Raw genomic sequence first — 24,626 nt, forward strand, 5'->3', positions numbered from 1 at the left:
ACCTCAGAACAATTAAATAGATGTTATTCTATTGGTTGGTATGATTTTTAGTGTCCTAGAACCTCTTGATCCCTAAATGGTTTCAGAAAGGGTAAAGTTGAGAGTCCTCAGAGAGAACCGACAATCTAATGAAAACTACTGTTAAACAAGCACTTTTAGATCCACTTGAAGCTGACAATACTTAATGCTTGAATCACGTCTTTATTTACTTATTCATTGAAGTATCATTACCTATATATTTAGCACTTCAATAAGGAAAAGTTGCCCCCTTCGTGTTACTTCCTTCAGGCAGAAGAATGGAAGAGATATCTGACCCAGCTCCTCTGATTTGGGGCTCGGGTAGAGCAGGATCAGTAAGAGGTTGATGGTGTGCAACACTCAGCAAACATCAGAAGCAATTAGAGGGAGAGGGCAAAGACACACTGGGGGAAGGAGGGGCAATTCCTTGTACACATATGCAGCTATCAGCTCTGGAGGAAAACCTCTACACCTTCATTCAGTTACAAACTGGAAAAGAAACTTGAATGCAAGACTGCTGTCCTTATGAATGTAAGCTGGCATTAGCAAAAGTTTGCATAAGAGAAAAAAACACCAAACCCCAACATTCCTCTCGGCAACATTCATCTGTCTAGGATATAATGAACAAAAGACATATTTAAAATTTTATGTGAAGAAGGAGAGGGTGAAAAATGTGTAGTCCAACAAGCAACAAGCCTCGTATGTGTACAGTGCAGATGAGCCCTGATGACGGTTTTGAAACTGACATGATTTTCCATACTTCCATGTAAGTCAATGGGATTAGCAGGGAAGTAATTTGCTCACATCACTGAGAGTCTGATCTGCAATTTATGTCTAGCAAGATATATACTAAACCATGTTATGCATGCCTGAATTTATAGGGTTAAATGTGCCTGCATGGATGAGGTATGTAGCTAGAGGGAAGAGACCTAAAAATTCATTATAATCACATGTGCTTTTGCAAAAAATGAAAGCAGAAACCCTCACATTAAAATATAGTGAAAGACATCAATTACATTTATATTTCCTACCTTGAACACTTTAAGAGTCACTATGTTCAAGTCAAAAAAAGTTAGGCTGAAAAAGTTTAATCTAAAACTCTTGGAAGGCAATTAGGGCAGAGTAAACTATGTTCACTTTTTATGCAGTTTAGTCTGAAGTGAGACTCTAGTATGTGCTATAACATTAAAGAGTCTTTGACAGGTTTATATCCCATTTGAAAAAATTGCTGACAGCTAGATATCATAGGGGTTTTGCTTTCATATGCAAATCCAAGCTTTTGTGCCTGGTTCCCATCAACAATTGAGAAAATTGCAGACGTCTTTTAATTAATATGTTTCAACAATAAAACCTGAGAAAAACTATCTTCAAGTCTCTTTGGTGCAACAGAAGATAAAATCTAGTGACAGTTTTGCTAATGTATTTGAAAGATGCAACTTTTTTTCCTTTTCCAATAATTGAGTTTAATGTCAAATCACAGATCAGTTCATTATCAGTCAGGGCTAGAGGCAGCATGACCCAGTTGAGTGTATTTTGAACTGAGGTGTAAATCTGAGATTGGATTGAATGGTCATGTTTTTCAGATAGTCTCAGGCAGTAAATCAGACACTTCACTTAGAAACAGATTTATTTGAATGGTGTTACATGCAGACATCAATAAATAAATTTTTCTTTGTCACAAGGAATAATTGCTGGCAACCTGAGTTTTAACACGATGTAGGAGCTGGATCACTAAACAAATTTATTTAATCAAGAAAACTTCCTGAGACAGAACAACTGAATTTTGAACATTGGAGCTTTGGGAAAGGTTACGGAGGGATACAAAAAACATATTTGATATTAATTAGGCAGTAGACCTAAAATCTTGTCATAGAATAGTTGCATAAAAACTTCATGTGTTTGATGTATCCTAAGTTTTATTAGGTCCTGATCCACAATTACTATCTCTCATGATGCAAAGCGTTCATAAGATAGTAAAGTGGAAGCAGTGCCACCAGTCTTGCAGCCTTGTACAAAAGAGTATCTATGAGCAGGGCCAGTGTTGCAAGTGTAACAGCTCCTTGCAGCAAAATGTAAAATACAAAGATAGCTCAAGGGATTTTACTCCCTGTGCTGAATTGTGACTATACAGCCTTCTCCAGTTATACAAACATTTTGATATCTCTACTATTGCCTAGGTTTTGTAAGTATTCACAATAAAGCTGCATGATTTTACCACAGTAACCAAGAATGTCTTCCCCTGCCCTGTGGGAATTTATAAACAAAAATTTGTTACACAAAGCAGCACATAGAAAGAATGGGTCTAAGTGAAGTGTCATTAATTCCAATGTTAGCATTTTGTCTTAGTTTAAGACAATTATATGGAGCAGAGGCTCCCAAATAAGCTGACTACCCTTTACTTTTAACCACTCCCCTTTCAGCAAAAAAGAGAGATGAATGCAAGAAGATTTTAAGTGAAAAAACAACAGTTTACTAAAAAACAAGTCAGCAACAACCAAGGTAACATCAATAATCAGTAGACACAAAGGTGCTGAATCCCAGGGGCACCCTGGGAGCAAAGAAAACAAGATGGGAGAGAAGGCACTCCTTCCAAGATGGCACCTGCCATAACAGACAGCGTGGACTGGAAAACAAAGACAGTATGGAAGATAAGCTTCTTGGCTGATCCTTCCCCCAGAACAAAAGACTGGGAAGGCAGGAGCTTATGAAGCAGTTTCAGCAGCAGATGGGAGATGCTGGTGTGGTGTGGGGCAGCTCTGGATATGTATGTCAGCTTCCCCAATTTCCCTGCTTCCTGGCTGGACCAGTGCTGCAATTCCAAGTCACTGCCGTATTGCAAGGGGGAGAAATGGTCCCACTGAGCACTGAGAGGATGTGGCATCAGGTCGGATGGTCCCATGTGTTGATGTGGTGTGTGAGGTCAGTGTTGACACTGCGTCCTCCTGCTCTGCTCAGTGGTGGTGTCACTGCTCTCCTGGATCACTGCCCCAGTGCGGGGGAAAAGGAGCTGAGCACTGAATAGTCATGGTCCTCGCCCTGCCAGTCTCAGCTTGGCATGGTGGCTTGTGGAAAGGTGTTGCAAAATTACCTCTGAAAGAATAATGGATTTTGAAATGCAGCTTCTTGGGTTGCTACTTTGAGACCTGAATGAGGCAACCTCCTCCAAGGCTGAAGAGAAACAAGAGAGGGCTCGAGCATGTGTGTAGTAGTGTCATTCACTCCACCATATATGCTGTATTGATAGAGACTTTATCATAAGACAGCAAGGATAAGCTGGAAGCCACTGGGGGTTACCTGCATATCCTTTAGTGCATGAGTTAAACTTCTGTACTCCCTCTTATGCCAAGATGAAGACACTGAGACAGTCATTAGCCTTCTAAATGTCTTTTCTTTTAATGTCTGTTGAGTTGCTTATAGTTTTCATAAGTGCTTTTGAAGTAGAAATACAAAAATACTAGTATTCAGAATTCTTGGTGGCATTCTTGGTTGGGTGATTTCCAGTCCTATGATTAAAAATTTGTTGAAATTTGGGCAGGATGGGAGGGTAGGGTGAGATGGTCAAACCTGTTGCTGGTGATATCATGGCTCAATGCATAGGTAGTATATACCTATTAAAAATAGGTGTATATCTATTTAATTTTAATACCTATTAAAAATTAAAAAGTGCAAGGGAAGCTTGTCACACAATTATCTAGAGACAGACATTGGAAATTAAAAGTTAAGCAATTATAAACATGTTTGTGTCTTAGTCATGTTTCAGTTCATCAGCTCCATTTCTCTGTCTGTTCAATTTAGTGAATCATTTGGTTGAATTTCAGATCAAAAAGAAAGTAACAAATAGACTGTGCAAAAGAGAAAAATGTTCCATTTTCTCAGGGCATACTCTCTCTAGGTCAGAGACTCTAAGGTGACAGCTACAAATGTACAAATGTATTTAGTATACAGAGACATGTAGCTTCAGGGAAGTCTTTTCTATCTGGTATTCCAGTTACAGTTTCTCTAAAATACAGCTCTGAAAAATCTCAGAGGAGAGTACAGCAGTTCTTATTAACAGGTAAAGTTTAGGTATGGTCATTTTCTCAGAGAGATTTTTGCAATGGTATTCTTTATTCTTAGTAACAAATCTTCATGTATTTTACTTCTGTCCACTTTTTACAGAAAAGCAACTCCATGGAATGAGGTGAAAATTTACTCTGGCACAGTATCCTAGGTCCGATAATGACCAGTAGTAAACACTTAGGAAAGACATAAGCTCATGTCTTTGCCCTGATGTATCTCACCTTAATATATCAGTAATTTGACAACGGGTCTGTGGATCATTCAGCTTAGATGACCTTGATGGATTTAATCTCATAAAGTTGTTCAGCCTCATTTCTCTTTCATGACAGATGTGTTTTGCTTTCAACATTTCCAAGAGTCTGAGTAAAAGAAGAAATTAGTTTACACTCAAATTGTAAAGCTTATGTGGTTTTTCATATTTTGACTTAATAAAGTCACCAGTCAGAAGTGTATTACCAAATAAAATTGCAAATGAGACTGAAATTTTAAGTTTTAAATTTTTAAAATTTTCCAGTCTTCAAAAAAAATTAACTTTTGAACTTTTGGTCAGAAGTGTGTACTCCATCTCTGTCTCTGACCTTCTCATTGGTCCTATGAGGGTCAACAAACTATCTGAAATCGAAATCCATTCTCATGGTACATGAGTTTGTAGATCAAAGATCAAAACCTAACATTTTAGCATGTTTCTAAAAGAATCAAATAAAACTTTATTTTCCCTTTTCTATGCTCTTCTTTACTGCTTTTTCCATCTTCCAAATTAATGGTACTGCATTTAGTTCTGTGGTACTTTCAAAGGCACTGCTCTCCAGGCTCTTGTTGCCCAGGGTGTCCCATCCCAGGTGCAGAATCTGCCGCTTTCCTTTGTTGAACTTCATATGGTTCGTGATTGCCCAGTTCTCCAGTATGCCAAGGTCTCTCTGTAGGGTCACCCTGTCTTTGAGGAAGTCAGCAGCTCCTCCTTCCACTCCTGAGTTCAAGTCATTTATGGAGATGCTGAAGAGCACAAGGTCAAGAATGGAGCCCTCTGGAACCCCACTGGTGACAGGTCACCAGTCTGTTGTCACCCCATTCACTATCACCCTCATGCCTGACCTGTGAGCCAGTTGCTCACCCATACCATAATGTGTTTATCCAGCTGTGTGCTGCACATTTTGTCCAGAAGGACACTGGGAGAGGCACCATTGAAAGCTTTTCTGAAATCCAAAAAGAGTGCATTCACTGGCTTCTCGTGATCAAAGGAACCCATAAGGTGGGTTATTTTGTCATAAAAGGAAGGCAGTACTTTCTTCTCATGAAGCTGTGCTGGCTGTGACCAATGACTGTATTGTTTTTCAGGTGTTTTTCAATACTGTGAGATTAATCTTCCGTATAACCTTGCCAGGCACTGAAGTGAGACTGACAGGCCTTGCCCTTCTTGGAAATCAGGACAATGGTCACCAGCTTCCATCAGCTAGGACCTTTCTTGGTTCCCAAGACTGCTCAAAAATCATCAGGAGAGATTTTATGACATCAGCTAACTCTGAGGATTTTTGGATGAGTCCCATGAGACCCCATGGATTGGTAGGCATCCAGGTGAAGCAGCAGATCCCACATTATATCAGTGTCTGGTGGGATTTGATCATTCTTGCAGTCACAGTCCTCTAGTTCAGGGTGCTGACCCCTCCTTGGTTTATCATCTGTGTTGAAGACAGAGGCAAAGAATGCATTATATGTCCCTGCCTTGTCCATATCCCTGTTTTCAGTTTTCAAATGACAGCTTAATGTAGGGGAAAATATGTACATGAAAAAGATACATATAAATTTATATTTAAAATTAATTTAAATAGAAATTATTTTATGTGCAGCTACAGACCTTTGTGTCACCATACAAAAGAAAAGAAATCAGGGAAACATCCAAAAGGTGTCCAAATAGAGTTCAAATGAGTTTGGCAGAGTTTGACAGTGTAAGTTGTGCTCTGCAAATATATTTCAGAAGTACTTTTCTTACAGCTACATCTTTACTTTACATTGCACCTTCCTAAACAGTGAATTGTTCTTGTGTACTATCTGAAGTCTTCGAGGCTTTTATGCTATTAACAGTCACTTATTGATTCAAATTCTTCAGTACTGAGAGTGGAAGCTGTTCATGTAACACAAGTACCCATTATACTGCTTAGTGGCTAAGATAATGGTTAAATAATGTAGATTATTCATGCATATTCAAGTATACACTTTCCACAAAATTATTTACTCTTCTAGATAACCAATTCATCACCCCAAGACAAGAAGATATTTGAAGTTCTTACCAAAATTAGACTGGTGATTTTGTAAGTTGTCTGCCTTTATGGCAAATTAATTATTATTTTCAATTTTTCCTATAGTTCTATATGGAATGATAGCTCAGAATTTTTCTGGTATCTCCACAAACATTTTCTTACCAAATGGAAGAGAGTGAGACCCATTTAATATATACTTATCTTTAATACATTTTTCAGTGCTTCTAGCAGAAGGGCTCCTCAGGTAGCCAGCTAGAAACCATATCTCTCTCATTTCCTCTCAGGTTAAATGGCTTCTGGAAAAATACTTATAATAGCTCATGAGGCCTCTGCCATCATCTCCTAGGACTGGCCAGTGACTGGTTTTCTTTCACAAGTTTGATTTTATTATAATTAGGTGTCTGTTATTATTATCATTATTTAGGGGAATAACAAGCTTGGAGAGGGAGGAATGAATTTTGGTTTAGTCCTTCTGAGCCATTTTTTCATTTCTAGCATTTTAGGTGCTTGACTTCTGTTTGCATCTTGTATCATTTCACACCCTCCCACTTCCCAGACACATGCAAGCTTTACACATTTTAATTGTAGGGTAAACTGACATGTCACAGGAAAATAATATGATAGGGAATTCTTTGAAGATAAAGCATTACAAGGTTCCCTTCAGAGAGTCCCCTGTAGACCTCACTGCTGTGTAATCTCTTCTGCTTAGCCCATCTTTGATGAAGAGTGTTATCATGAGAAGGCAGCAGAGTCAAGTTAATGCTTGTCCTTCAAGTTTTATTCTATCTGAGCTGCTGTCAAGATTTATCAGAGCTACACGATGCAGACACTCTGTAACCCCATATATAACTATAATTACATTACATTCTATAATACTGTTGTCATTTATTCTGAACATTGTTATCTCATTCCAGCTGGCAGCTCCAGAAAACTGGCTGACATCTTTATTGTCATATAGATGGTTTAAAACCATGAGTTCCTCATAACCCTAAGTAGAACATACTGGGATCTGACATTGCATTTTTTTTTCAATTTGGGAACTAAAAATAGTTCATTTAATCAGAAAATTACTTGTGACTAATTCTGTGCATATGACTTTTCTCTTTCAAAACAACAGCATTATTTGCAGGAAGCGAAGAACCTGGAGAAGCCTCAGAATTTAGATTTACAGTGGTTTTTAACATTGTTTTTGAAATCAGAGAGGTAATGGAGAAACTGTCTCAAGACATCAGGAGCTAAAATTTCCTGAGATGGGAGGAAGTGATTAAACGCTTGCTAGGAGCAAATCTGAAGTCCTAACAACTGAAATCTCAAAGCTGCAAGGTGTCTTGGCAGTTTTCTATCTGTAACTGTGGTTTCTGATGGAGAGCTCTGCAGAAAGATTTTAATATAATTGGCATTCTGTTTCAGTAAAAAAGTTTCCTATGATTCACCAACGATTTTGAATATAGCTAGGACCCATCCATATTAAGAAAATCTCATCAGAAAATCCACAAACTGGTTGCAATTATTGTAATCCCAAGTAACGGGACAATCATTAAAAAAATTGCATAGTATGCAATAAAATTAAGCATGAGTCTTTCGTTTTCAGAAAGCAAGAATGTTTGAATTAAAAGAGTTTTTCTTGTTGAAATTGGTGGGTTTTCTCCCCTGCCAGTCCTTGCTTTTTCCATAGAGGAATGTGTCAAAAAGATGGAGCAGCTTTCACATCCCATGAGTTTTTCTTGATAGTTTTAATGGCAATGCAATGTACCAAGAGGCAATCTTTCAAAGCAATGTCGAGGGACTGTGCTATGCAACTCCCATTAAAATCATGGGGAACCTGGAGGCTAATCTCTTCCTGGCTTTGAAAATATACCCTAAACTACAGTAATTGCCATTTATCTCTGCTTGGATTAACTGGATGATTAATCATATTTCATTTCTAAAATGTTATGATTCCACTTCTGGCTACCAGTACAGTTGTGTCTCAATGGTATAACTTCATTGTAAAATCCCAAAGCAAGCTCTTTTTCATTTGTCATGTAGTAAGCCCACATATATACAAGTGTACAATTTTCATTAATTTTATCAACAAATTACCTTATTACAAAATAAATAGAAGATAAATTTTTGAGATAGAGGGTAATATTGTTCATTTTTATGCATGTTGACTTTTAAATAAAAACAGTCATAATGAGCTGATGTGAAACTGACAAATTAATCAAACTAATAGACATTGTAATATAATGTGATGTAATATTATTAGTAATTCTGAGAGGTTGTGCAAAAATCTCTTTACAATTAATTAAAAGTATTGTAAGCAATATTAAAATTGAAAGATTAATATGATGAACTCAAAATTATAAACTGTAGGGCTGGGCAACTTGATAGGCTACAATGTACCCCTCAAACATATTAATAGTATGTCAGCCAATGTAGATATTAGTGGTCTTGGTATTAAGCTATTAGCACTCTATTTTCTCATTTACAGACTTGTAAATGACTGACTTTTGATACCGGTGTGTGACTCCCACTGATGGGTTACTTGAGCACAGTGTGAGAAACAGCCTTTTCATATGTTTCTACATTCTGTGAACATTCTACTTTCATAAATACAAGCCTTTGTAAAAACCTTTAATGACTCTGAAATGTAAAGTGAAAACATACAATATATGAGAAGGATTAGATTATTTGAATTTTATTATAAGTATCCTTTTGCTGCCTTACATGAAGTTTTCCTTAATAAGTATTAAAATAAGATTTTGTTTAGCTTTACACTACATTCAAGAGGAAGACAGATGTCAAAAAGTTCATTGAAACTGATTTGTAATTTCTGATCCAAGCAGAATTTAAAATAAAGCCAGAGTTTTGACAGCCTTATAGTAACAGAAGTCTTGAATTCTAATCTGGGTACAAAATTTGTGACCTGTGATTTTGTTTGTTTTTTGTTTGTTTAATACATTTTCCAAATACAAGTCTTTTATGGTATAATGATTAAAATCCACTGTCTACTTTCCAAGAAACCTACATGTACAAAACAAAAATATTTTTATCAATGCAAATTCAAAGGAATAGATTAACAAACAAGTAAAGCTATTTCTCATGTAGTCAAGGGGTTGGTTCTGATTATAGCAATTCCTGAAAAATCTAAAATCTAAAATCCACCAATATGCTAAAAACCTTCTCAGAATCAAAGGGAATGGAAGCTAGCAATAAACCAGAAGTAACATTTCAGTGTGCCACAGCCAGAGGCAAACATGAAGCTGACAAAAAAACCAACCAAACAAAAAACAAACAACCCTCAAAAGTGTCACAGTCAAGTGCCAGAAAGGATAATTTTCAGATTTCATTACCTGACTTTTTGTAATTAACAACAAAAATAAATGGGAAAAAGATAGCTGGTGCCAAAACTCACAGCAAATCCTGTAGTGCTGAAAAGGCCACAGAAACTAAGGGAACAAATCTGTGTCACATACCTAGAGTAAACATAATCTTAACTTAGCCTGTAACACAAAGATTCAGCTGCAAATTCTCAACCCAGCTCATCGAGATTATCTGAACATGAAACTTGTAGTTTCATGTAGTCCAACAGTAGTCAGACTTGTATTCCCTCTCTTCCAATTTCCTGCTCTCGACCTTGTCCCACTGTAGTGCATGCTCAATCAATAAAAAGAGAACATAGCCACAGTTCCATTCTCATTTTGACACCTGTTAACATAATTTCATCTACATTCCCACCAACAACAGGGTAGTTTGCGGAGAAGATCACCTTTAGAATATATTAATAACTGATTTAAACAGAATCTGGGTACCTGACTACCTAAAAAAAATCTATCCTTTCCTTCCCCATCTTCATGAGCCTGGAGGGTCACGAGTGGTGCAGTGCAGTGCCTGCTCCAACACAGGTGTCCAGATTTGAAGTTGCTGATGTCACAATGGGTCTTTCAGCAGCCTTGGTAGACTCCATAGTCGAGCCACTGTACAAAGATAAGGACTGTTCTTTAAGTGTGCTGTATATATTGGAGGCATCTGCTTACACAGATGACTACCAGAGTTACCTGTCAGACCTTTTATTTCATTACACTTGTGTCTGCTACTTAGCCATTGGTCCCACATGGATATTTCTTAGGTGAGAGTCCTTTACTCAAATTATATAATTGTGCTCTATGTGTTAACTGCACTGCTGATTCAAGTTTATTTTGCTCAGGCAAGGTATTTTAATTATTCACCTCAATTTTCTATTTGGAAGCCACTAAAAAAACAGAACTACATTTATTTAAACTTAGTTCAATATTCTTCTCTAGAATACATTTTCTTTCTGCAATTCTGTTTCTTTTCCCAGGTTTTATTTACCTAATGATGAATTCATTAAAAACACGTGTTTTGGTACCAGGTAGCTTCTCGTTACCTGAGTACTGTGTTCATACTATGAACTTCAAAAATGTAACAGTTACATCTACAGCTTCTTTCCTTCACTCTGAAGACTAAAATGAGTAAAAATTACTACTTTTTAACTTTCTTTATCTGCCTTCTAATAGATTTCATTTTTTTCTCCTCTGATTACCAGTGTGTAGTTTTCCCTATTCTGGTTCCATAGCTCATTTTTCCTTTAATGTGTAACCAGTCCTTGTGATTGTGTTGTTAAAATCTTCCTCCCTTCTACGTTATGGTTTCTCTATTTCTAATTATTCTGACATGTTTCCTCCATAGAATGAGTGTCCGCTCATTCTAAAATCATTGTTTCTGTCTTAATTTCCTCCTACATTCTCGACATTTTTTCCATGCCAGCTTCTTCCCTTCCATTGCCACTTCCTACCAGTCTAAACAAACCCCTGGTTGATGATATCATAAGTTCTTCCTCTTGTAATTTCCTTTTGAAAATCTATTCCATAAAATAATGATGGTTTTCATAAAACAGAATATATTAGCTAACACAGTATGGCAAGTACTGGTTTTGTTCACAGTTCACAAGAGTCAACTGAACAATCCAGTGGACTCAATCCACTGGTCTTGAATCTTGACCATTTATAGCTGCCTATGTTCTTCCAAAAGAACACTTCATAACCCCAAGAAAAAATTACTTCCCCATCAGAAATTCATGTCACTGCTGAGGAATGGATGGGATGCTGTGCAGCCAAAATTGTGTGAACAAACGTTCTCCTGACATTAAGAAAACCCCAAAAAACTCAAAAACACCTCCACCACAAACAAAACCAAATCAAGCAAAGCTCCACATGGCTCAAGTCAAAGTTATTTCAATTTATGGCCAGAGGGTTCATGCTAACCACTTACAGTAATGATATTGAAATTAGAAAAATCTGTTTGTGCAACACCAGATTAACACAAGGCTGGCTTTGACACATTCAAAGCCTTCTAAGTCAAAGTGCTTGATACACAAAGTTCTTGTCTGTAAACTGGAGAAACACTGATTTGGCAGATGGACCACTCAGTGGGTAAGCAATGGGCTTCATGATTGCACTCAAAGGGAGTGTGGTCAATGGCTGGATGTCTGGGTGGAGACCAGTGAAAAAGCAGGTTGGTACCTGCTTTTTACTGACCCCTCAGGGGTCAGTTTTGGGTCTGATGCTGCTTAACAACTTCTTCAGAAATATGAACCATGAGACTGAGTGTATTCTCAACAATGCTATGACTGTGTTCTCTCCTTTCCCGTGAATAAGCATCTTCATTACTCAGCTCTGCAGTCTCCTGTATTGACTGACTACCTTAAAGCTTCACATGGCAATTACTTGTCTATATATCACAACTGATACTCCCGAGAAATTTGATGTTTCATCTACATTGAAATGACTGCAGTAAGCAAGTTTCTGAGGAAGAGAAAAGTTTCCATTTCACTAAGGCACCAGTATCATACTGTTTTGGTAAATCAGGTATGTGCTATTGTTAAAAGAGCTGTTTTCCATTGCATATCTTATGATTTCTGCGATAAGTAAAATAAAACTGTAGCTATTTAAAAGCTAAAATTCCTTCACATTTAATCAGTGAGCTCCTTCACACTCATGACATTGGTCCCACCTGTAAGTGTCTTTTCAGTAGGTATGGATATGCCAGTCCTCATTTTTACATGGTTCAACAAAGAGAACGGAGTTGTATTGCATGTGACATGGATCAGCCTATTACACTTTCATAAAATGTGTTAAAAATAAAAGAAATTTAAAATTAAAATTACCCTAAAATATTACACAAAAATAGCTTTGCTGAAATCAAATTTTTAACATGAATACTTAAAATGAAGAAGCTTAGCTGCAAGACATAAATATATCAAAAACACTTTCCATACAGCATGAAATAAGCTAAATCTTTCTGTTAAATTTTGGACTCATGCACAACAAAACTCTCCTACTCGTCCTTAGATTGTTTTAACTTCTCCAATTTGGAGGCCTCATGCTAGACAACAGGGTAGAAATTGATACAGTTTTTTGTAAACTGCCCAGTTGATTAACTTTTGTTGACCCTGGACTGAAATGTCTGGCTTGTTTTTTCCTTTTTCTTTTATAATGAATAGTCCTTAATAAACGAGCATGGCAAATGCCATGATGGAAGAACAAAAGATCATTTGTTTCAAGATTCTAAGATCAGAAGACCAATGAAGTGGCCTAAACTTGATGAAAAAGGGTTAATGACCTTTTTATAACCTCTGACATGTTGGCAAAAACAAAACAAAACAAAACAAAACAAAACAAAACAAAACATATGGGTTTTTTTTTCTTTCTAATTACATAGGAATTTTAACTGTGAGCATTAGACAGTGTTTCATCCTTCTGTTAGCATTTTGTTTGGAGTTGGCTTCTTACTAAGAAACCTATGTAGATAAAATATAACTGTTACACTGATAAACCCATGATATTAAGGGCTTCATAGTATAAAAGATCCATATTCATATTTAATTTTATCATTTATGTTATTTAGAATTTTTAGTGCTTGTAAACCAGTTCTAGACCATCACAGCTAAGTTAAAATAATTTTCTTACATTCTTCAGCTTACTGCAATTACAGCTGAATTGAAAATCAGGTCTGAGGAGTACATTCTGAATATTATTCCACATAAGCAATACAAGTTTATTATTAAAAGGAATTGAAACAAACACATCTACAGGATTTTTTGAAAATTAATTCTTTTCAAATGCTCAGAAGATACGATGCCTGCAAAATGTGACTTTATTAAACCTAATTATTTAATTCTGCAACACCTATTAAAGCCAAATCACACTAGGTCCCAGTTTTGCTTGCAGGTGTTGTGGAGGGCAGAGCCTAGAGCTGTGTGGGGTTGGCTAGGTTGCTATTCTATACCAAGAATTTAATCCCTGGGGGGCATGGCTTCAAGGGGAGTTAAAAAGTGAATGCACCCTGGAAACAGCCCCATTTGTTCCATTTCTCTCTTGGGGAAGTTGGCAGGACCAACACCATAGATTTTGTCTCTCTCCCACTGCTGCCCATCCCTTCCTGTCCCTTGGGAAGAACAAAACTCCAAGTGCCAAACTCAGCTGAGTCCATGTGTGCCGCAGCACTGGTGCAGTGAGCAGCCATGGGCACTGAGTGGTGGAGAAAGGCCAAGCCCAGCTGAGCCCCAGTCTAGCGGGGAGGAGCCAAACCCAAGGTGAGTGGAGAGGAGCTGAGCTGAGCTGAGTTTTGCTGACCACAGGTGAGCCCAATGGTCTGAAAAGTGGGTGACACAACGTGGATAATTCCATCTTGTTTCTGTTGGCTCAGACTCAGGGCCAGGAATCACAGGCACGGGAGAGCATCCATCACCTTGTCCTTCTCTCGGTGGGCCATGTGGAACTGAGTTGAGGTGTGAACACCTTTTGTGTGCAAAGCACATTGTCTTTTGTATATTTTTGTTACTAATATCACTGCTCTTACTGTGGATTTCTCTTTCCACTGCTGTTTATTTTCAGTAGTTTGTTATCTCAACCCATAGTCTCAGTTACTTTTCCTCTCCCACTGGAGCAGGGTGGAGGAAAGGAGAGGTGCTTGTTTGGAGTTTAATTCTCAGCTGTTTTTTTTAAACCACCACATGCTAACATCTTATTTCATCCTCCTTAATTTCCAATTCAGGATTTTGAAGAATTTTTGTAAACAGGAGATATGAACCTTCCTGCATTTTTATTAGTTTAACTATACTGAATCTAACTCCCATTCATAGACAGTTTGGCAAAGTCCATAGAGTAAACCAAGATTTAGAAATATTTCAAACAATATTTTAAATTCAACTGCTACAAATCAAATCAACCAAATCAGCTGAATCAATAATCAACTAATCTCTCCTGCATAATATTGCTAGAGTAATTGCCAGCCAATCACAGAAAGGTTGTCATAGGTGTGCTTCAAGCTGCAGTCATGAACTGAAGTTCGCTGAGGAAGAGTATGTGACAACAATTTTCCTAAATTACTACTTGAGGGAAAAGCCTGTTACTCAAACATGCTTATTTAATACCCAAATTATCTAACTGCATGGGGTTAAGTGAGTTTACTTGGATTTTATTTTATTAAGAGTAGGTCTTCTACACCATCTTCATGTTGGCAACATCCTTATTCTTCCATTATTTCAGAGCTGAAAGTGATCCAGTTCACAAAGACTTACTTCAAAATATTTATGGAATGAGTTATGCCTCAGAAGTTTCTGCTCAAAATGTTGTCCATCAGTTTATGCACACCTTGCTGTGCAACATTGTAAACCAATAAATCAAAATATCAAAAGGCTGCATTGTGTATATTCTGAGGACTGAACTCCAAATAACTTTGTAAAAGGTAATATTTTTTGCAATTACCTTCTCTGAAACTTGCAAGTGGTTCTCAGAGTCCAAGTATTTTTAGCTCAATTGCCAACATCTAATGACGTTCAGCAACACCTTCAGAGTAAACATTTAAGTATTTTTTTGCTTCATGATTGTTAATGTAGTCTCAACTAAAGGTCAAAAGTTAATGAAAATGTTTTATAAGGTTTTATTTGCATGAGAATAATTCCTTTTTTTTTTTTTTGGGGAGGTGGTCCTGATATTTTAAGAAGTCACTGCACTAGAAGGTTGAATGATTCATACAGTGGGATATTTTTTCTTTAATTCTGATGATAGTATTACACAACAGAATAGGAGAATCATTCTATTGCATGAAAAAACCCTGGTCTTTAATCATCTGCAAAGTAAAATAGCCTGCTCTGAAAAAATCGGCTGCCCCAGCTCTCCCCAGACCAATAACAGGACATGTCAGCTTTTGGAGATCATAGTAAGCCATGAAAAACTGCTCTTTAAGTCACCTTTGGGACAGAGAAGAGTAGGGGATATGTTGTTGCATGCAGGAGAAGAGCCTCCTGGGACCATGCAAGACTTTCTAGAGGTTCCCTGGGGGATACTGGGAGCTGGTGACTGCCATTGGACGCATCCAAGTGTTTAAACCTCGCTGCTGAAGGGCTCTGCACTGCACATCTGTGCACGACCTTTTTTGTGAGTATACCATTATCCCTGCACATCTGTGCATACACTTTTTCATGAGTGGACCACTATCCTGGCAGCTCAGAGAGAGGAGCAGAATGATGCTGTTATTGTTTGTGCTTGTCTGAGTGCACTGCATGTCTGTGATACATGTGCCTGGCCATGTAGACACATTCCTGTGGTGTTTCAGCCTCACTGCTAATTGTATGACGTGTCCTGGAGCTGTAGCATCCTTGTCCCTGTTAGGCTATAATGCTTGGGAGTCTTTAAAAAAACACTAGCTTTTATTAAAATTCAGTTTAAATTTAAATTTTAAGACTAGATAATGTTTAAATTTATCATAAAGGAATGACACATTTTTACAAAGATTGCTTTCAATCAAAGAAATTAAGAGGGGAAGAGAACAGGAATCAAGCATAGTTTTCATGTTATATATAACTTTCATATATATTATTATATAAAATTTGTTTTAGCATCCTCATGTGTTCTAACTCCCAGAATGGCACTCTATTCTATCTTTCTTCCTTACATTTTCTGTATATTTTCTTTCCCTCCCACCTAAAATAATAAAATGCCATTAATGAACTTTTTTCACTCACTAATTCTACAGCAAAATTCAAGACTTTGAAAACAAATATTAGTATATATTAAGACATATACAGCTTCAGTATGACTGAAGTCACCTTCCAAAGTGTCCAATAGCTCATGGGAGGTACAAGGAGTATAGTGCCAATTCCCAGTACCTCTGCCCTTTCTAGAAGTGAATCTTTGTGGATGATTTTTTCATCTAAGTGTAACTCTTTTAAAAATTAAACATCATGCAACTGCTTCTTCTCAGTTTTCTGATGTCTCTTCAGTAAAACTTTTCTGTCATAATACTGCAGCTGTCATAATACTACAGCTTACCAGAATCTGACCACTAATCTTCTCTTGGTGATAGTTCGTGCTGCAACATACAAGTATCCTACCAGTTCCTTACAGGCCTCAGAGGATTTGTACCTAGCTTTTCAAACATTTAGCTCAATGAGATGCAAACTCACTTTTCTTAAGAAGCATGTCATTATTCTAATTTCAAAAATATCTTCAAGGTGATTATCTTAAGTATTTTTTGTTGGTGAATATGTCTCATCTGCTTCAAATTATAAAATAATAATAAAAACAATTTGATAAATAGGATTTGAAGTAGCCCATAGATAGAAATAGAGCAGTTTAGTCTCAATGGGGGTAATACAGATGGAAAATCCCAAATAATAAGAATTTAATTAAACATTTATTGTGTCTGGATGCCTTAGATGTAAGGCCCTTGGCTGATGACCTGCAATTAACTTCCAAAATGTAGTTTTAGAGGAAGCTAAAATCTTTCCAATATCATATTTCAAGTGTAGAGGGATAGTATAAAGAGTCAAAGCTAATGAATTTTGTTGACATTTCAGAATAAATTTCATCCACATTTCTACTGATAAAATAAAAACCAAGTATATAATCTCCAATCAAATATGATACATTATATTACACATCCATAATGTAAAAAAAAGATATATATTTCATTATTTAAACAAAACCATCTTGAAATTATGTAGGTAAAATCATAATCAAAATGCAATTTCTGCTGAGGACACTTTATTAAAAAAAAATCAAGAGAAATCAAATAAATGTTACAACTTTGAGTAGAATTTTCAGTGAATATAATACAAAAGGGATAATTAAAAAAATTAATTGTTATTGTTTGTTGTTATTGTTATTGTTATTGTTATTGTTATTGTTATCATTATTGTTATTGTTATTGTAATTGTTTAATATGCCATTATTTTATTGTAACATTTTCTCTGGCAATAATTTCCTTGGTACCTTGGAAAAGGAAAAGTTGTTGGATTGGATCATATCAGGATGTATATTCCAATCTAATTATTCTGTGATAAACAGGATAATGTTGTAGGTAAGTGCAGGGAGAGGCTTGTTCTCTGGTGAAAAGTTATCACCTTCAGCATGACTGAGTCAGAGCAGACTTCGCATTCTTCTTTTCCAATTTTATTGTCTTCTATATGTCATACAATAAACCTTGTTGAAGTTGCTATTTATGTTTATTCTGTAGTTCTACAGGTAAGGACAACCAGCTGCTAATGTTCATTCTACCACAGTGGAGAAAACACAAATAAAAATATTCCTGGTCTTCATCTGTCTGTTCTTCACCTACTTTTGTTCTGGAATTCACTGATCTCAGAAATTTGCTCTGGGATCTTCATCTAATTCTAAATGCTGGTTAAATATTGTACTTGCTTTCAAGTTTTACTTAATCAGTGCTATTTCTTAAACTAAAAATAAATAATAAAAAATGGGTTTTTTGATAATTAGGATTCCTCTGATCCTTATTTACATATGTAAGTGTTGCCTTTTTTGAATTGTCTTCCTTTACAGTATGTTGCACCTTTACTTGACAGTTTATCTTCATTAAGATGGGCATTTGCTTTACTTGCATATTCATCTGAGGGCATTCATAAAGACAATTTAACAAGCTGAGATTTAGGTAGATAATTTTTTAGTTGTTCTGAAATTTACTGTGCATATAGTGCCCTCTGTGAAACTTTGAACTCAGACTGTATAATTGTGTAAACAATTATACCTGAAAAGGTATAATTGTTTGCTCAGCACTGTCAAGTCAGCCCCTAAAATATTCCAACTTTTAAAAAATATTTTTTCCTGAAGACTCCCTTAATATATATACTTACGTATTTATATATATATATAAACTTATATATATATATATTTATATATATATGTGTGTGTGTGTGTGTGTGTGTGTGTGTGTGTGTATGTATATACATATATGTAAAAAAACCAGGAGGACTGGGTGCCTTATCTTCCACAATTTGCAGAGTGGAAAGTTTTTCAAACATTTGGTTCACTGAAATGTTTATGAAACTGAGGAGAGGAAATATTCCTATCTCCAGACACTTGTGCCTCCTTTTACCTTTAGTGAGAAATGTCAGTACTGTCTTGGTGAAATTTCTGATGATAGTCTCATGTATAAATTATACAGAAATATGTCAAAAGCCTCCCACTACTTTTAAATGAGTGGGTTCTGTCTATGTCCTAGAAGGACTGTAAGAAAAAAGTGGATTCACTTAGTGTTTAGACTCTATTATAACACAAATGTATTAATAGTTAGAGAAAATGTAATTTTTGAAGATGAAACCCTACACAATGCTGTTGACTTTTATCTTGAATTCACAGAATTAAAGATGAGAGAGACAAAAGCTCCATTAGCTTAAACAAGTCACCCCCTGTCCATGAATTGTACTTCTTACAAACTTATTTTCTAGTGCAGCCTGATTTTAAATGTGCCAGTGGGCTGGGATACCTCAGTGCTGCTAAGTGGCTTACAAGAACCAGCACTGTGGTACTAAAAAGATTAAGGGCAAAGTTTGATTTCTAGCCTTTAATTAGAATTTTTTTAATTCACACAAACTTGACTGCAATAAGATTTGGTAATTTTTCAGCTTTCATTCAATCTCTTCTGACTCTTGTCAACTTGTACCTATGTATGATTCAGAAGAGGTCTGCAAGTCTGCAAATATAAGATTCTATTTATTAAAAACTGTTACATATAGTTTAAAATATATTAATGACAAATGGAATAAAAAATATGGAATGTTCTAAAACCAAAAAAAAAAAAAAAAACCAGTCAAAAGAAGAAATAATTCATGAGGAATAAGAACATGTGAAGAAACTCCTTTTAAATTGTCCAAAATACATATTCCGTTTTCTTTCATTTACCAATATTACATTTACACAAAATGGATTCTTTTGAACAAGCATTCAGTGTCACCAAAGAATTGTTTTGAGCTTTCAGCAATACAATTTATCTTGCATGAAGTTAGAATTCTGTTTGCAATGTAACTTCATCAGAAAAATATGTTGCACTAGCATCATAATTTGTAGTGATGTGGTATTTGTAATGATAAGATTACTAAGTAAGCAGTAGAAATTCTAATCAAACACAGCAGCCACTTCTTATTCATAGAACAGTTCAAGGCTTTATTTGGGAACTGTAGGTACACCAGGTCAGTTATCTATTCCACCCAATTAGAGTAAGACTCTCTTCCACACCATGCCCAAATAATCTTCTGTTAGGAGATTATTTCTCTTTTATGCAACAGCGTACATTAAAGATAAAGTTGACTATGTCTAGACTGATCTGTGGTGTTCCATGAAAGCATCCCAGTTTGAAATAGGAAACTCCCTGAGCATTAGTATGCAACGCTAGTGAACCCTATATATTCTGTATTGCTAAATCTTTTTCTCTACGAAAGAACCCAATCAAACTAGCAAAAAAGAACCCCCTAATCCCAAACCAAAAAAACACAACACTGAAAAGTTCATATTATAATGTTTTCTAACCTCTAAGGTTAAAGGCAAACATATATTTATTGGTCTGTCTTTTTTTTTTCTCTCCAAAGCCTGCATATTTTACAGAATGGGAGACCCATTTCTTGCTCTATTATGGTTTGAAACTTTCTTATCAACCTACTGCACTTATTTTTGCTTTGTTTCTTGGATCCCTGTCGGAGGAAATGAACTGTACCCTGAGTCTGTGCACAAAAAAATACAGCTTTCTTCTGAAGGCAGAAATCCTATATATCCATTTTTTACCTTGTTTCTTAGGGACAATCAGTACCACTATTGCTGTCTTTGAACCACAAGATTTTTCTGTGGTGTACTTCCAAACAGCTTGGACAGTTACTTGAAGTGTAGGAACAGATGGACTTTTTGGACCCATTGTGCCTAAGAAGTGCCCTTTGTGTAAATGTCTGACAGTCTTATTTTATTCCTGCCTGTGGAGCAGACCACATCATACAATCCTCCACTAATATTGCTGATATAAGGAATTTTACTTCCGAACAATAGTTTAGAAATATTGTCTCCTAAACATCAGGAGACAATATTTCTAATTTCTGTTTCCTTCCTCAGACTCAATTCATCAGCTATTCTGGAGGCAAGCAGCTGAATTTGGAATATACTCTCAACTTTGGCTTCTCTCTTCTCACCACTCACTCCAGGTAAATGTTTTCCCAGTCCAGCCCATAAAGACATAGACTGTGGGGTTTGGGTGTAAAACAAACCTGCTGAACAATGCTATACATGCACATATCCCATGGGAAAATCTTCCTGTTCCTGTGAGCCAGTGTGTCTAGCACAGCAAGAGATCTAGAACCTTTTCTCTGTTCCAAAACATGGAATGTGACAGTTACAGACTGCACTTTAATTCGCACACATACATACATGCCAAAAAGGAATTTGCCTTCTATCCACTACACAGAGCTGAATGCTTGTTAACATGCACTCTTTAAAGAAATTCTTAGGAGAAGATAGCAGTAGGTTTAAAAGAAAATTGTAAAATGCTCACTGATGCTAGAGAAGTTTGGGTTTGCCAATACAATCCCTATTTTGTGGGATAAAAGCCTCTGAGTGTATAATTACTTCGGGAAAAGTTGTGCATAGTCAGCTCTGGATTTTAGAATGAAAGCAAAAGGGATTTTTTATGGTTTTTGCTCAAATAATTTCCATCTTATGAAGTCATAGATTTTTGTAAACCCTTATTAAAATTTATTACTGATTTGCTGGAAAAACACTTGGTATTAACTGCATAAAAGTTAATTAACATAAATATTGTGCTTTTTTAATAAGGAAGGTAAACATAAATTAGTCATATGCTAAGCAAAAGCAGATTGGTCTTTCACAGATCCCACATGAATTAGTGGGGGAATACTTATGTTACCTATGACACAAGAAAAGGAGAAAAAACAGAAATTCAGAAGGAACATAAACTGGGAACATGTTTTTTAAAAATTATTATGCTAATCATTTTGTGTTTGTGTAGTAATGAGCCAATTAGCATAAGATGGCATGGTCAGGGACCGTATGCCTTTCTCTCTGTTGTCTCACCCACCAAAAAGAGCATTTCCTATTGCATACGCATATGTGTTTGCACAGGCACATATCTTCATCTGTTTGACCAGCCCTGCAGTGATTTCAAATATCATGGCTGCAGTAGAATGCTAACATTGCAGCTAATCCCTCAGCCACTCACTTCAGACTGTAAATACATGTCAAAAGCACAAGACAAAACATATTTTGATATAAGTCCAGAGAAGATGGAGAAAAAATATTATATTCTGTGTACTCTTAGTCCTAGCCAGTGTTAAAAATTGCTAGTTTCAAGAAGAGATTTTATACATGCCTTCTATTTCTGCACCAAATTCAGCATTTATTAAGGTGCGTGGTATGCATGTCCTCGCAAGGCGTGTGGAACTATAAAAAAATATTTTCTGTCTGTCTGATAATATTGCCTACAACTTAGGAAGCACTAGACAGGCTTTTTGTACTGTAGCTTGGTTTGCCAAGATCTGTTTACAAGATCTATTCCCAGAACAGACTGGAGTGTGAGTGCTCCTGCAGTAAGTCTGGATCCAGCCATGATAACAAAGCTGAAGGAAAAAAAATCTGGTTCTGATTCATGATTGAAATTTATTATTACTGATATTTATTCCCTCAACCACTTTCTGGCATATAGGGGCCACAGAGACAAGTCATTTTCAGAGAGATGAATTGCATAAAAGGACTGAATATGCCAAAACATATTCAGTTCTTAATGTTTGTTACACTGTGTTCTTTTACGTTCACCTGCAACATCAATATTACTGGTGCAGTTTTTAGTGTCTTTGACAAACAGCGTTGAAAAAACCATGTGTCTCTAATTTATGGGTGCACAATTAATTTCTTAGTGACTTTCTTCCCTTTGGGAATGCTGTGAACAAGCTATTCCTTCTTACTTGAACCTTGACCTTGCAGCAGCTTTAGGTTCCTGTCTTTCCTGTTCTGTCTGTAACGGTTCACTTAGTTACAAGCTTAGAAAGGCAGGTGAGAAAGGGTATAGATTTGATCACCTGTTTCAGAGAATCCCAGCAAATTAGTACTAAGTGAAGGTAGCTTTTCCCCACAAAACTAGATTTCATTATTAGGGAAGCATTCGTACTTCCAGCACTCATAAGACACATTGTGATGGATGTCTTCAGAAGAACTCTTCATCTCTAGATGGTTGATCAGACTCCAAACCCTTAACCAGTATTTTGCTAAAGCAAATTATTTGCATTGACATGAATATTAAAACAAAAAGCCCAAATAAAACCAAAGAAAAATCAACAAAAATGTTTTATAAAGATATTTCTGATAATGTTATAGCTACACAAGCTAGAAACAGAACAAATGAGTATCTGATCAATGTCCTTAGAGTAGAAAATCTTCAACTGATATGTGGCTCTTGCTTAGACCACAATGAATGCATAGTTGTGCTTATAATAATTATTAAAATCATTGAAGTCCAGCATCAGTAATTTCAGACATTGGTCATATGCACCAATATTTCTTATGAAATGTGCAAGCTACTGATTTTTATTAATATATGGTCAGATAGGCAAGCATCACATTAGCTCTGGGGGCTAGCATGTTTTGACCACACTGATAAATTACCATTGCCATTTTTTCAGTGGGTGTTTAAGACATAGTGTGGACAGGAAGCAGTGTTCTGAATGTTTGTATTTATACATGCAGCTTTTTTGTATATAATACTAAGTGGGTTCTCCAGGAACAGTGAAGAAGGTGAAGTGTAACCACAACATACAGCCTCTGTAGTAAATCTCAGAGGATAAATATGCACACTGCCATTCAGAAAGATAAGAGATAAAAATGATTGTATTATAAGTGATATCCAAATTTAAACTTACTCTCCTCATGCAGACAGAACAATGACCTCAGGACTTTAATTAAGAAAAATCTACTCACTTTTTTTTTTTTTTTTTTTTTTTTTTTTTTTTTTTTTTTTTTACCTATGTGCTCACCTCTCCTTATGTGAGGATTCTGGAAGAGTGGAAGAAATTTTAGGAGGTGAAGAAAAATCCAGGACATCAATTCAAGGACTTCCATGAGGTTTTACAGCATGTAAGTTCATGGTATTACAGAGTAAAAGGGAGTCACATATAACTGCAGTTGTTCTTGGAGTCATAACAGGGAGAAATAATGACCAGAGTTAAAGAAACATGACTTTTTTCTGCAGTAGGCCTTGACACTATGGTCAGCCAGTAGTTATTGCTGATGTGGATTACATGAACTACGGAAACCTTTTGTGTACATGCCACTGTTTGATTTTAGTGTTCTGTTTATGTTGTAGTTTAGGAATGGTACTCCCCAGTTAGTGTTTCCACTGAGACTCTTCAAACCACATGTTGCTTGCTTGTTTCCCCCTTGCCCCCTGTGGTGGGATGGAGAGCACGATTGTAGGAAGAAAAGGTAAAGATTGTGGGTTGAGGCAAGAACACACCTGAATCATGAGCCTATCTGTAATACTGCATCTCCTTCCTGATGACCTGAGATGTCACAGGCTGACCAAGTCAGAAATAATTCACACTTATGTTGTCAGTCCAGATCCTCCTGAGACACTTCAATCTTGGCAGCCTAATCCACCTGTCTGCTGTTACTATGATCTTCTGTAGCCCATTCTTCTTCCCTGTCACTTGATATAGAGGGTTGCAGTCTGACTGCAATCTGGAGTGTGCATCCTCCAAAAAGGTACAGCACCTAGGAAAGCAATACTGGGAAAGAATGTCCTTCTTGCTAGTTGGTGGGGACAACTATTTTGTTGACCACATTCATTGGAATCTGACTATGTCCATCTTGCCATTTGACTCCTAAAATTACCTTGACATATCCTTTGGCCTTATTTTGCTTTGTGGCAATGCTGGCTCCCATTAAAACTTTCCAAACCATGCTGACTCTTGCTCATTCCCTACTACCCCATGCCTGCAGTGGC

At 36.4% G+C, this 24,626-nt stretch overlaps 2 long non-coding RNA genes across 4 annotated transcripts in view; one reads left to right on the forward strand and one right to left on the reverse strand.

Moving 5' to 3' along the window:
- Window positions 1–4,750: 4,750 nt before the first annotated feature.
- Window positions 4,751–10,286, reverse strand: LOC135289893 (uncharacterized). 2 transcript variants are annotated; one of them, XR_010352625.1, is made up of 2 exons: window positions 10,135–10,286; window positions 4,751–5,753 (listed from the first exon to the last, which is right to left on the reverse strand). It is a non-coding gene; the product is annotated as an uncharacterized LOC135289893 (long non-coding RNA). The 2 variants fall into 2 exon arrangements; XR_010352624.1 differs by having other exon boundaries at window positions 10,127–10,286.
- Window positions 10,265–24,626, forward strand: part of LOC135289892 (uncharacterized) — a 31,018-nt gene continuing 16,656 nt past the window's right edge. For both annotated transcript variants that reach the window (XR_010352623.1, XR_010352622.1), the window contains exons 1-3: window positions 10,265–10,443; window positions 20,732–20,820; window positions 23,674–23,758. This is a non-coding gene — a long non-coding RNA (uncharacterized LOC135289892). The remainder of the gene's footprint in view (window positions 10,444–20,731; window positions 20,821–23,673; window positions 23,759–24,626) is intronic.

Source organism: Passer domesticus, chromosome Z, assembly GCF_036417665.1.
Source record: "Passer domesticus isolate bPasDom1 chromosome Z, bPasDom1.hap1, whole genome shotgun sequence".
NCBI lineage: Eukaryota > Metazoa > Chordata > Aves > Passeriformes > Passeridae > Passer > Passer domesticus.